We start from the raw sequence: 5,997 nt of genomic DNA on the forward strand, positions 1-5,997 counted from the left end.
TGATAGCAACCGCCAAAATGGCGAAAAGTTGTAGTTTCATTTTTTTTAATGAAAGTCTTTTACGACTGTATTTCCTTCCAATTATTTTATTATAATCTTATTCGTTGTTGGCTATTCGCTTGCTAAATGAGTTGTGATACCTGTGCTGTGTACATCAGCAGTTTATATTGCATGCTCTATGTATGTTTCTATCTGGCGCGCTGTCTTATCACCAATGAGGGTATTCCCATAATCTTTTTGGAGATGTGATTCCTCTGATGTAGTATTTTTTTTAATTTTTTATTCTCAGCTGATAAGCAATAACTTTTCTTATCAGAAATAAAAGAAACAGTAGCTCAAATGCCTTAAAAGCCGGCTCTTGTTTTTTCTTTTGTTATTGTATTGTGTGTGAAACCCCCGCCAATGCAGCAAACCGTTTCTTAAGGCTACACAGCTCTACGTGATGTATGATATATGTATGTATGTATGTACATATACATTTCTGTTGGTGTTATGAGCTGAGAGGGATCCCCAATCTTAGCTATATATGTATGTATGTAAGTATTCGCATGCAGTTTATGACTAGGGGATGCCCATAATCTATTCAAAGGAAAAAAAACTGTTGAACAAAATTCACAGTACATATTAAAGTTTTTGAAAATTTGTATGGATGTATATATGTACGTATCAGCATCCAAGATTCAACCACCAAGGTGTTTTCGGAAGTCTATATACTTATCGATCTTTTGTAGATAACACTTTAGGTATATTTTTCGATATTGTGATATATTAATTTGGTCGTTAGTGCAGACGATATTATTATAGATAAATATGTGCAAGATTAATTCAAGTTCACTGGGTAGCTCTGTCAAACTTGCAGGCATCCAGGCTTATTGTGGTAGGAGAAAGATCTGCTATTTGTTTTTTTCACCATCCTTAGCCTATTTATTTTTTCACCATCCTTAGCCTATCGTTTGGGGAACCCGAGCTAGGCGATAACCCAAGACTGCCCAAACATTTAACGACGTAGTGCCTAATGCACTCTTTGCAGAGCAATGCAATCAAAGAAGAAGTTCTGAGTGGATTCTGTCTCTTCTTCATTTCTAAACCTTCTACATATGTTGTTGTTGTATACCCCAATTCCGGGTTTTCGTACCCATTTAGCCAACTTGGCTAAATCCTTTCCGCTTTAGACAGAGCTGAAGGCTATGCTGGGCATCATTTTATATAGTCCTCAGAATCTTGTGATGATCCCAAACATACATAGATCTGAGATCCTAAACACTTTGTGGGCTTTGAAATTTATGAAAGCGTGATGGGAATCGTTTTGCTTATCTGCAGTCTTTTCCATGATTTGGCACACTATGGAAATTTGATAAATTTTGGATCACATAAGTGTCTAATATGCTGGAGTTAGATCCACTAGGGTCTTGTAGAGTGAGTTTAAGAGCTAAGCCCGTATTCCCTTTATTACTATTTAGATATTCCGTCGAGTGCGTTCTTTCCTCCAAGGCTCCCAAACGTTTTAGTATACCCAAGGCAAAAGAAAACAAGTAAGAGCAGCGCTGTCTTCGGCTATGCCGAAGGCTTCATACCTTTCATGAACATCTGCAAATTTTACTTTGACAGATTACTGCTTTTGAGTACATCTGCATACATCGATAGAGGAGTTACATACCTATATAAAAAATCGCATCTGAACAAACAGAGGTATGGAAGATATACCTTATATTAGCACCAATCTAAGTGATTTTCACTGCTATGTGATCGGTATGTAAACCGACACAATTTATTGGGTTTAGTTTCCTACATAAAGGAGATATATCGCAAAAACTGGTATCTGAACAATCAGTGCTATAGGAGATAAAGCTTATACAGCATAGATTTTGACGATTTTCTCAGTAGACTTTGTATTATTATTTATAAAATATCTTACGAAATTTATCGGTTTTAGCTGTTCAAGTAAAGGAGTTTTACAGTAAAATCCCATATCTGAACAATCAGATGTATGGAAGATATATGTTGTAGTCATCCGATCCTTGTTATTTTCACTGTAAGTATTCTGTTAATAATGAGAGAAAATGGTGCGAAGTTTCATGTTCCTAGCTGCATAAATGCATGAATTATAACGAAAAATCTCATATCTGAACAATCAGTTGTATGGGAGCTATAGGTTATAGTTATCCGATCTTTTTAATTTTCACTGTAAGTTTTCTGTTGATAATTATTGAAAACAGTGCGGAATTTCCTGTTCCCAGCTATATAAATGGAGGAGTTATAACGAAAAATTTTATATCTGAACAATCAGTTGTATGGGAGCTATAGGTTATAGTGAACCGATCTTTGTAATTTTCACTGTAAGCATTCTGTTAATAATGGGTGCAAGTGCTGCAAAATATCATGTTCGTAGCTGCATAAATGTAGAAGTTATAACGAAAAATCTCATATCTGAACAATCAGTTGTATGGGAGCTATAGGTTATAGTGACCCGATCTTTGTAATTTCCACTGTAAGTATTCTGTTGATAATAGGTGCAAGTACTGCAAAATTTCATGTTCCTAGCTGCATAAATGGAGAAGTTATAACGAAAAATCTCATATCTGAACAATCAGTTGTATGGGAGCTATATGTTATAGTGGTCCGATTCTTCCGGTTCCGACAAATGATTAATACATTATAAAAATACACCCACCTACCAAATTTGATCCGGATATCTCGAAAACTGAGAGACTAGATTGCATACAAACAGACAGACAGACGGACAGACGGACATGGCTAAATCAACTCAGCTCGACGTTCTGATCATATAAGTATACATTTTCATGGGTCTATCTCTTTTTGTTCTGGTACTTACAAACATCGGACCAAAGTTATAATACCATTTCATGCTCATGAAAGGTATAAAAAACTCGTCATACACCCCTGGGTCTAAAGTATTTTTGCAAGGGAATTTTGAAATTTTTTTATGACCGAACAGTTCTACTGGAAAAATCGAAATATTTCTGAACTTAGCAAAAGTTTAATGATTTTTGGGTGAGCTCTCCTGAATTCAATTAATATTGATGTTCAAGAATTCTATTCCATTTCCATAAGCTGTTTTTTCCATATAAAATACATGGAACATTTTGATTTCAAAATAAAAAATTAGGGGTGCATTTTTTTCGCTATAGAACAATCCTAGGGGGTGAGAGAATTAATATTCGGACTTTACTTTTTTTTGGACCACCCTAGTGTACATATGCACATACGAATGCATGTATATTTTTCTAGGTGCGTAGTTTACTGTCTGTAGTTTTTCAAACGTTTTTATCATGCCATAATAAATAAAGAAGCTTAGTGCATTTGAAATGAATTATAAATAACTTTATAAAATAAGATATGAAAATAATTTTTATCTCTGAAGCATGAATGTAAGCAACGTAGCGCACATAATATGTGTAATTATGTAAATAACTGAATATTTATGTAAGTGCAATAAAAATTTTGGTGAATAAATGAAATTTACATATGATATGATGATAATTTTAATCAAACGTCACAAGTACATAGTGGAAAATATTGCAAATTAATATTTTTTTTGCGATAAGATAACAAAAATTGTAAATAAATTCTAAGCTGCTGCAGTAGTCATCAAATTAATTTTTTAATACCCTTGTTGCAGGCGTGTCGATTTAGTAGACATTAGACCGGATCGGTCTCTTGTCGGATCGCGCTTTTTATAACCTTTTTTTTTAGTTATAACAAGATTTTTTGTTTTTTTCTTTTATCAAGAAAAAATTGTTATTTGGCTAAGGCCCGTAAAAATGTAAATAATTGAATCATCAAATTAATTATTTTTAATTTGTTGAATGCAGTTGTAGTAGTCTGTCGATTTAGTAAACATTAGACCGGATCGGGCTCCTCCATGCGAAGAAAAAAAAATATAGTGCCAGACAAGTTTTTTGCCTAAGTATGTACGTAATCGGCCAAATTTTCGTGCTTTTCATAATATTTTTTAGATTATATATTTCTTATCAAGACAAAATCGTAATTTAGGTAACCAAATTCGGGTAAAAATTGAGTTCTCGAAGCTCGGAGGAGAAACTCGGCCAGACACTAACATATGTGTAAGCGCCAATTTATATATATAATCAAGAAATAATTCGTGGTCTTAAAGAGATACTATGCATAGTACTATAAAAGCAAAAATAAATATGTATAAGCGAACACATTTTATTTTCATCCCACCTTAAAGAACAAAATTGCATAAAGAAAATATCCATTTCTTCTTCATTTGGACAAATATATTATTTTATAATTTAAGTAATTAAAAATGTTCTGATGCTTCGGTTGTTCACTCCGACCAAAAAGTTGCTAATTAATTTATGGTATAGATTTGATGCTTTTTATACGAAATATAATAATTATTCTTGCGCGTTTGGAAACACCTTAATGTACATATTTAAACTTTGCCAAAAATTTTTTCTCATTAATTAACACATTTGGACAAATATATTATTTTATAATTTAAGTCATTGAAAATGGTCTGATATTTCGTTGGTTGACTCCAAACAAAAAGTTGCTAATTAATTTATGGTATAGGTTCGATACTTTTTATACGAAAAATAATAATTATTCTTGCGCGTTTGGAAGCACTTTTAATGTACATATTTAAACTTTGCCAAACAATTTTACTCATCAATTAACACTTTCCATGCTTTAAGCAAACAGTTTGAATGCTGCGAAATTTCGCAAGTACTAAAGCTCCGACTTGCACATCACTTGCTAAGTACTTGCGTACATATGAATGTACATGCGAATATTATATTCTTTGTGTTTGAGTTTCATCGGCTGCATCCCTTCCTCTACCTATCTGTAAATGATGGCCAGTACCTCATCGCCACTATTAACAACGTCGCTGAAAGAGGCCATTTGTTTTTGGTTTTTTGGAGCTGTCTCTTTCGAGCAGCACCTGCCAATTGCCCAAGCTGGATACTACTCCCCTCGCCTATTCTACTGACCTGGCAGGCTCATACCTGAGCTGCTCTACAGGTCCCCAATGCTAGACAGGCCTGCTTCGGGTGGCGAATATGTTTAGTGGCCCCCTTGACTCGCAATAGCCCTTCCCTTGGGATGAAGTTGGGGGTGTTTTGTTGGAGACCAGTCTTCCCAGGCCTAGCCTCCCCCCACTGCCTCCTGCGTCACTAGTATTAAGACCTGGCGGTCGCTGTCGCTGTCGTCCTAACAACAATGGTCAGACTGCTGCCCTGCTCGAGGCTGAAGCATAAGTCGAAGCCATCCCTGTCCGTTTTTTGGGAGCATCAGGAGGACGATTGATTTGATTTCATTTTTGATAAGTTCACTCATCATTTTGGTCCCATGAGTATCGAAAAAAGGCGGTCCGTGTGCACAGCTAGGGCTAAATATAACCCGAAGTCGGCAGGTATCCGGAGCACTCTGTTCGAGACTGGGCTAGTTATTAATTCGGGTCTCCAGCCAGGCTGGACATCAGCACGGGTCGTCTACCCAGACACCTTCTTTGAACGACTTGTCGGGTATTTTTTGTAACTCAAGTGCTTCCCGAACACTGAGATCCACAATACAATACTACTCCAAAACAATGCATTCATAGAAATGCTAACGAAAGTAAAATTTTCTATCTGTCTGTCTATGTATATGTAAATATGTAAGACCGCAAACTGGTCCATTCAAATCTCAATCTGCCCACGCTATTGCAGGCAGGCCGCTGATTAAAAGCGGGTCAACTGAGGCCAAAGTAATCACTCAGGCAATATAAAACAACTACGAGTATAACAACAAAAAGAGCAGCAGCAGCAATAAAAATAAAGCAAGCAAAGTAAAAATGCGACCAACAATCAATTGAAAGTGGACCGGCAGCTGCAGGCGATTGCATTTTGCATATGCGCTGAAAGATGGCAGTGCAACGACGGATGCGGGCAGGAAGTGCAGGTGAGCGGCAGAGGGTGGCGGTTATTCACAAAAGCGCGCAAGCCGTAACGAGGAAGGTATGTATGCATA

At 36.1% G+C, this 5,997-nt stretch overlaps 1 protein-coding gene across 1 annotated transcript in view; it reads right to left on the minus strand.

The window, feature by feature from the left end:
- Window positions 1-5,997, minus strand: part of LOC118745093 (cell wall protein DAN4) — a 260,172-nt gene that overhangs the window by 229,520 nt on the left and 24,655 nt on the right. The gene's annotated exons all lie outside the window — the stretch shown is intronic.

This window comes from Rhagoletis pomonella, unplaced genomic scaffold, assembly GCF_013731165.1.
Source record: "Rhagoletis pomonella isolate Grant_MI unplaced genomic scaffold, Rhpom_1.0 Rhpom_scaffold_00008, whole genome shotgun sequence".
NCBI lineage: Eukaryota > Metazoa > Arthropoda > Insecta > Diptera > Tephritidae > Rhagoletis > Rhagoletis pomonella.